Source organism: Plasmopara halstedii (genome assembly GCF_900000015.1).
Source record: "Plasmopara halstedii genome assembly, contig: Scaffold_1651, whole genome shotgun sequence".
NCBI classification, from domain to species: Eukaryota; Oomycota; class Peronosporomycetes; order Peronosporales; family Peronosporaceae; genus Plasmopara; species Plasmopara halstedii.
In genome coordinates, this window is record NW_020188562.1 from 1,293,248 (window position 1) to 1,301,671 (window position 8,424).

The window sequence follows — 8,424 nt, forward strand, 5'->3', positions numbered from 1 at the left end:
TATTCAGACGATGGTCACGTTGTTGGCAGCTGCGATATCATGTCACATGTGTTTTGAACCGCTTGTAGATGTGTTCGGCGTGTTTGATTTACCATGACACATCATTTTGTCGCGGCGAGAACATCGAATGCATCCAAACGTTTATCACGTTGTCAGCAGCTGTGATGTAATGTCCCATGTGTGAGTAACTACTAGAATGAGCTTGGCGTCTTTGAACCTCAAAACACATCGTTTTGACGCGGCTACGACGACAAGTGCATTCAGACGTTGGTCAAGTCGTTGGCAGCTGCAAGAACTGTCTCGTGCGTGTCTAAGTACTTGCAAATGTGCCTGGCGTCTTTGAACCTCAAAGACACATCATTTTGACGCGGCGACACGGACAAGTGCATTAAGTCGTTAGTCAAGTCGTTGACAGCTGCAATGCAATGTCTCATGCGTGTCTAAGTACTTGCAAATGTGCTTGGCGTTTTTGAACCACACAGACATATCATTTTGGCGACGACGGCAAACGCATTCAGGCGTTCGTCATGTTTTCAGGAGCTGCGATGTCAAGTCGCATATTTGTCAAAGTACTTACAGATGTGCTTGGCGTGCTAGAACCACCTATATACATCATTCTGCCGCGGCGATGACGGCAAATGCATTTAGACGTTTTTCACGCTGTCGGCAGCTGCGATTCAATGTCGCATGTGTGTCTAAGTACTTGCAAATGTGCTTGGCGTGTTTGATTCACTCAGACACATCATTTTGGCGACGACGGCAAACCCATTAAGACGTTCGTCATGTTTTCAGCAGCTGCGATGTCATGTCACCTATTTGTCAAAATACTTACAGATGTGCTTGGGGTGTTACAACTACCTAGATACGTCATTCTGACGTGGCGACGACGGCAAGCGCATTTAGACGTTGATCTCGTCGTCGGTAGCTGCGATATCATGTCATATGCGTTTTGAACTGCTTGCAGATGTGCTTTGCGCGTTTGATCCACCAAGACACATCATTTTGAAGCGTCGACGACATTAAATGTATTCAGACTTTGGTCACGTCGTCGGCAGCTGCGATGTAATGACTCATGTGTGTCAAGTACCTGCAAATGTGCTTGGCGTGTTTGAGCTACACAGACACATAATTCTAACGCGGCGACGACGGCAAACGCGCTCAGACGATTTATATGTTGTCAGCAGCTGCGATATCTTAATTTGTACTGCGAAAGAACCAACGCCTATCAACTGTCATCGACAGGTCTGTAATTGAGGAGACTTACAGAGCGTTTGTAAAGCTGTTTTCAAGGATCCCGCGAAAAAGTTTTTCCTTTGCTGAAATAATGACAATACGCGGCGACAAGATACAAAACAAACATAGCAGTTTTGGATAGGAAATGTGTTCTGAAGTTGATGTGAACTCCAAAAACATAATATTGCACCACATGTTCACGGCTATTACGAAGGCAATAGTATGTCGTTAAGGACATTTGTCGCGCAAAGCTCTAGTAAGAGCAAATACAGCTTCCCACTCTGTGACGGCATTCTCTCAAATAGACTAACGGCAAGTTGCGAATGATGCATGGTGGTAGAAATTTAAGTGCAGCCCGAGTTTGGGGCAAATGTCGATTCAAACGTCGATTTTAAGAAAGGATGTGTTCAGAACAGAACGGTTCGCTGGACTTTGCTCTGTGTCTCTGATCATATAATTTTTTATCGATGATATCAGCCGCTAGTAATATTGTTTTCAGATGCGGTGAGAACTCCGAGCGGAACGCACTTGGAGTGGCTGATAAGTCCACGAAGATTATCCCACGCGCCAGCAAGTACAATCGTCTTGTGGTGAAGCTATTAAGGCCGCATCGTGCCTATACATAATTCTATTTAGCATTTATTCGTCCATAGCCGTGTAGATCACTGGAGGTCCGATGTGGACGATCTAAATAGCGCATTGTAAGCAACGCTCGGAATCTTGCGCATAAAACCTAAGCTATTCGCCAATAAAGACATGTGGCTCTTTGGCTCCCTATGTAAGCTGCTTCAACAGGAAGCAGGGCCTGCGGACACAGACCGTAGCAATTAAGGTCAGGGTAGATTCGCCAGTGCCTTTAAACAAAATGACTTGAGGAATCAGCAAGGCCTCGCCAGCAACTTGCACATGAACAGTGCAAACTATGCCGACGTAGCACGACCTCTCACCAATTCCTATACAACCCATGTGGAATGATGCTGGGCTGTGGCAAGAGAAGCGACCTTAACAATTGTGAAGAAATCCTCACATTGCGCACCCCAAAAGACCACATACTTGCCAAAGGCTGGAACTTTTCGAATTCAAATCCTCCATTTCATATGGCCTTCGACGCTCCAGCCTTTATAATCGACTGCGGTCTACAAAGGTCAGACGCCAATGGCGTAAACACGTACTTGCGTTCGGGTCTTGCCAGCTTGAAGCGGCAGAGAAACACTACCTGTTAATGACTCCTAAAAATATGCACTCGTCGACTTCACGGTACTCTAAACCGTTTTGTGACTTTTTAAATTGTGTAAAGCGACGTCGTCGTCACGTTTCTTGCATGAAATGATAATATAACTACCCTTCTTTGCCGTGTGTACCTCTGTGGTAAGGTATAACCAAAAATATCATGAGTTGACGAGACTTGGATTCAGGCATGACCTCACCCTTGGTATGGCTGGTTAGAATACCTTGAGCCATCGATCGATTGGGGGTCAAAGACTTTAGGCGCTACGCGCACATCTCCTGGTGAAGCTTTGGCTAGTCGTGAACCCACCTCTGTTTGGAGGCAGAAATGCTATTGGCGCGGGCACTGAACCGAGATGGTCAACGTGCTAGAAACCGGAGTATCCGAGTTGTCAAACACCAAAGGAGTATTGGACAGGAGTCCCGAGTATGGCTCGCGGGCTGAATGTGGTGTGGAACGTAACCCACTGAGCACTGCTCACGTTTCGAAGAAGTCGCTGCATGCCATGAGTGGCATGGTCGGACGAGGTCCGAGGCATCTTGGGCAAAGCCGTTCTAATACGCGTGAAGTGGCACGTGATCCACTGGACAAAGACTGCGGAAATAGTAGCTCTTCGTCGGATGTTGTAAATAACATCAAGGCTCCGATGGAGCAGGGAGTGAAGACACTGGACGACGCTGAGTGCGTGTTCCCACTGGTCTCGATGGAACGTAAAAACTCTATAGAAAGGAGACGGCGATGCCGTATGTTATCTGCAAGTCACAGGGTTTCGCACCTCACCCAGATTATGTCTAACGTAGACGATAGCGCACAGCTATACAGCCTTGTCAGCGGTATGACGGGAGAGAAAGACGGCGACGTCACCCTCGAGGCTATTCCCGCGGTGGATGCTCTTCTTTGCTGGACGAGATGTCCTTCAAAGAGTTTGGCGGTGCCTTGAAGGCAGGCGATTTCCGAGGTGGTCTTCATACGACCGAACGAGGAGATTAAACCCGTCGTCGCTTCTGATAAATATGTCCTGTAGAACACCAAGATGGTGCTGAACGCACGAAGTGGGTCGTCAAACCAAAAGGATTCCTATTGACAGTACTATCTTTTGGTCGTCTCTAAGGACCCGCCGTCGGTCCTACCTCCCGACCGAGGTGTGGGTCATGAGATCGACCTGGTTCCGGGAGTCAAATACTGCGTAATACGCCAATGTCCCCTAACCAAGGAGCAGTGTGACGTCTTTGACGCCTTCTTCCGTACAAATCACGCAGCAGGAATGGTGCGAGGGAGCAAGTCTCCCCATTCGCCACCCACGTTCTGTCTCCGGGGCAAACGGCAAGTGGCGTATCGTTCACGCTTACAAAAAACTCAACGCTGCCATCATCCCGGCACAGACGCCGATTCCTAGGACGGATGTTCTCCAGAACAATATGGCTGGCTGTACAAAGTACAGTGCACTATACTTGGTCGATGTATATTACCAATTGCTCATGAGAGCGAGTGATATTCCGCTGACGCAGCTAGTAATCCGAGTGGCATGCTCTGGGTGTGGGTGGTGATGTACCAAGGGCTGTCAAATGCACCAGCAACACATAATCTTCTTGTGACGCAGCTGTTCTGGCCCCACCGGACGTATCCACGGACATACTTCGACAGCATCTTCGTCCACAGTCGTGTGGGGCACGGGAGGACAGATGAGGGTAACCACGTCGTCCACTTGAGAGCGGAGCTCGAGTGCATGCGCACGAATAAGCTGTATGTTAATGCAGATAAGTGCATCGTCGGCGCTGCAGAGATCCCTATCAATGGTGCTTCATTGGGAAGCGTGGCCTTCGATCGGATCCCGCTAAGGTTAAGGTCATTGTGGACTGGCCGGTTCCAAAGAGCCAAAAGGATTGCGCAAGAGTTTTGGCCTCGCCAATTATGACACCAGTACAGCGAGAACTATACGGAAATGGCACGGCCATTGTCGAATCTCCTCAAGAAGGATGTGGAATGGCGCTCGGACACCGAGCATCGGGAGGCTTTTGACGGGGTCAAAGACAGCCTCCTCATGCGCAATACTGATGATGCCAGACCCCGATCGTCCTTTTATTGTCGTCTGTGACCCTTCGGACTTTGCCATCGGCTGTGCACTGCTGCAAGCAGACGCTAAAGGCAGGATCGGGTGATCGCATTCGATCTCGCCAGCTTAAGGCTGTGGAGAAGAACTACCAAGTCCACAACAAGGAATTATTTGTGATGAATTAGGCATTTTTCAAGTTCAGGGCGCATTTGCTCGGCTGAAAGCCGTTTATAATCTGCACAGATCTTGCGTCAGTACGCACTGCGACTCAGACGCCTCACCTCTCGCAGAGGATGGCCAGGTGGCTCGTCTTTCTTGCCGAATATAACTTCAAGGGGAAGGAAAGGCAGGAAGCAGGATCCTTCGGCTGATGCGTTGTCATTATGATCTTGCTCATATCACGACGGTGACGTCGTCAGTGACGGATTTGTTCCGCGCCGCATAAGCGGGCGGTGGTATGTGTGTAGCGCAACTACAGGCTCTCGGTAGCAAGGAGATTAGAAACTTGGACAGGAGAAGTTGTCGTCGCGACTGCGCGTACGGTTGGACCGATATTCGCTGAATAACGGGCTGCTGAATTATAGCACCGATTCGAGCAATACGCCACGAATTGTGGCTCCTTACGATGAGGATTTGAAACACCGTATCCTCTATGAGGCCCACGATATGGTCATCTCGATCGTGAGAGGATGTACAGCTTTATGATTTGCCACTACTGGCGACCCAAGCTGTACAAATGGACGAGCACATATGTCCGCACGAGTGAGACGTGTCAAAAGGTGAAACCCTCTCCGAATGTGGCGGCGCCGCTGGCCAGCTCACCTGTGCTGTTAGTCCATGAGTATGGACTTTGGCTTTGGCCTGCCGGAGTACTCGGCGGGTAAAAGGGGTGGTCGTCTGTGTCGTCCGTTTGAGCAAGCTGGCTCATCTTGTGGCAGTACCGGACATCGTCGGTGGTGTCGGTACAGCGACGCAGTTAGTTGATCATGTCTTCGACAACATGGGCTCCCGGAGTCCCACGCTTCATTGCAAAGTTTTGGTCGGCAATCTTCAGAGTGCTGGGCATATCAACAGCCGACCATCCGCAGACCGATGGTCAAACTGAGCACGTGAATCGTGTCGTTATATTCGTTCTTTGCAGCGTCTGCGCTGAGACGCCGACGCGCTGGAGCGCCATGCTGCTACTTGTGGAGCTCACTTTGAACAATGCAGTGCATTCTCATACCGGCTACACGCCGTTCTACGTGAGCGAATTTATTAATCCTCGCGCCCCGCTAAAGCCGTCATCCCATGGCTCGGGGCTTGGTGGGGGGTGATAGGCCGCGCGGCTAGCTGATGTCAGCCCCCTCGCTGTTCGTAAAGAAGTCGATGACTTCCCGTCTACCAGACCGAGTGTCTTACGGCACGTTCGCGATGCGATGGCTGATGGCCAAGTCATGCAGAAAGAATATGAAGACGGAAGAAGCAGAAGAAATATTGAAACTTTGAGGTCGGAGCCCTGGTTTTATCAAATTCTAAAAACCTTCCTACACATGCAGTTTCTGCTGTCTTTAGGACGAAGCTCCGTCCACGGTTTATCGGACCTTGTAAGGTCGTAGCCAAGCATGGCTTTGCTTGTACGCTAAACCTACCGAAATGGATGCGCAACCACCCGTTGTTCTTATGGGGCTTGCTCAAGCCGTATCGGGATCCGGCGCAAGTGAACGCGGAAGCGTCGGTGCTCGGCCACCCAGAAGCTGAACCAGCAACTGGTTTTGAGCATGGAGTGCAACGATTTTGGTTTCCAACGGCACCAAGAGCTCCATCTTTGCAAGAAGCGACGCATTCGTCTACTCGTCGGCTAGGAGCCGCTCCGACAGAGCGCAAAAGTCATCAACGTGAGGCAGTCGGTGCACAAAGTGTTTCACGCTCTTGAGATCTTCCGCATAGCGGTATGCGACCTCGGCAAGATGCTCAACGGAGTGCCGATGACGACAAACGTTGTCGTCAAAAGCTCAAATAGAATCGCGAGTCGCCCGACGGTGATTGACCTCATCGTCCGCCGCCGTCTCTTCTCGACGAGAACGGTGACGTCCACTATCACGTGGAACGTCTTGTCGGTCGACGGCGTCGACAGGGGCAAACCCAATATCTTCTGAAGTGGCGGCAATAACCACATTCTATGAGCTAGTGGGAGTTTGAGGGGCCACTTCGGCAAGACTGCTAGACGTCGTGGACGCTTCAGATCAAAGGGATCATGACGTGCCGCGTCGTTGTACGCCCCGTGTACGCAAGTTCATGCAGAGCTCACGTCGCGCCGTTCTCCCCTCATCTTCCCATCCTGGGAAAGAAGTATCCGACTCGTGGTCGACTTCCTCCAAATCCTCGACGAGGAACTCCCTCGCTCGTGGCAGGCGCGGTGTGTAGCGCCCGGCTGGGATGCGCTTCCCTTGAAGCCGTGGACGTACTCTCAAAAGTTGCACCGGCTCTGCCCGCGGGTGCCATCGAAACCAGCGTTGCTGGTGTTTTACGTGGCACAGTACTCATCAAGCATAGAATGCGTGAAAAAGGTCCTGGGGACACAACGGTGTCTTAAACAAGCGAGCCTCGTACGAGGCAACAGTTAAATGTGAATTGTGGGTATTCACAATTTTGATGGGGAAGTGTAACGGGGTTACACGTACCCTGGGATGAAAAGGTGGGTCACACCATTTTTCGTGACCGGACAAAGATGTGGATCACATAAGACGGCGTAATCACACAATGGTGTGGCTTTACCGTAACAAAAAGTGACGACGTGGCGGGACTGCCAGTAGTTATGCATATTATCGGATAATTAGGGAAACCTAGAGATTTAGATATCGACGGCTCTGCCGCAGATCAAACACATAAATACAGTTTCAATTTTGAAGGGAAGAGTGCATTTGTTTTAGGGAAACCTAGAGATTTAGATATAGACGGCTCTGCTGCAGATCAAACACATAAATACAGTTTCAATTTTGAAGGGAGAAGTGCATTTGTCTTGGGTTATAAGAGGATTGCAATCCGCTACACTCATACTGGTTCTAGCATAGAATGAAAGGTCGGAGACCTTAAGCCTCCTCTAAGCAAAGAGCTACAACAGTCCCGCTGCATTCGACCTCCGCTATACCATATGGTAGGTAGGAGGATACTGTCTCATGGGAATTTGATTGTCCACTTCGAAAAGATTACGCTGCGCCGTGGTCACGTATGACCTGTCGCACCCCTTGCTTAATTTTTCTTGGAGAAGAAGCAGGGTCGTCGTCGCGGCACACCTTCCACTATTCGTGAGGGGTGATTCTGTGATGAGTGTGGTCCTTGGTATAGAGCGCTTTGTAATTTAATAAGTAATATTTAGATGACGCTCGAGGCAGACGTCCGCTTCGCCAAATGTGGCTTGTAAAGTATTAGTATTAAGACGGATGTTACGGTGTATTTTCCCCACCTAGTGCGCGAACTGATTTTGATACTCATCGTCACTCTCGCCAGCATCAAATATCGATGGTAAATGCTACTGATTGTCCCAACTGCTGCTGCTCCAAATGCAGGTTCAACTCCCGAGCAGCGATGAGCTGTGTGAATCGAAATGGCTCGCGGAGCGACGTTCTCACGCTCGTTTCACTCTTGGTGTAAGCGGAAAGTCCGCACGTATAGGCGTGTTAGGTCTACGCACCAGCGCGGCGCAAACAACTCAAGACAGTCTAAATCTGTAATCATGGCATGATAAGAGTCGGTAGTTTATGCGCGTGAAGATGGGCTTATTGATCCAGATGCGGCACGTCGAAGACGCGCTGGGCATAGTCGTGAGCTCCAAGGTGGGATATTGCAGCAATTCCTACCGATGGAAAAGGGCACTGTAACGGGGTTACATGAGAGTGACCCGTCACTCTCCCAAGGGAGATGTGGTGTG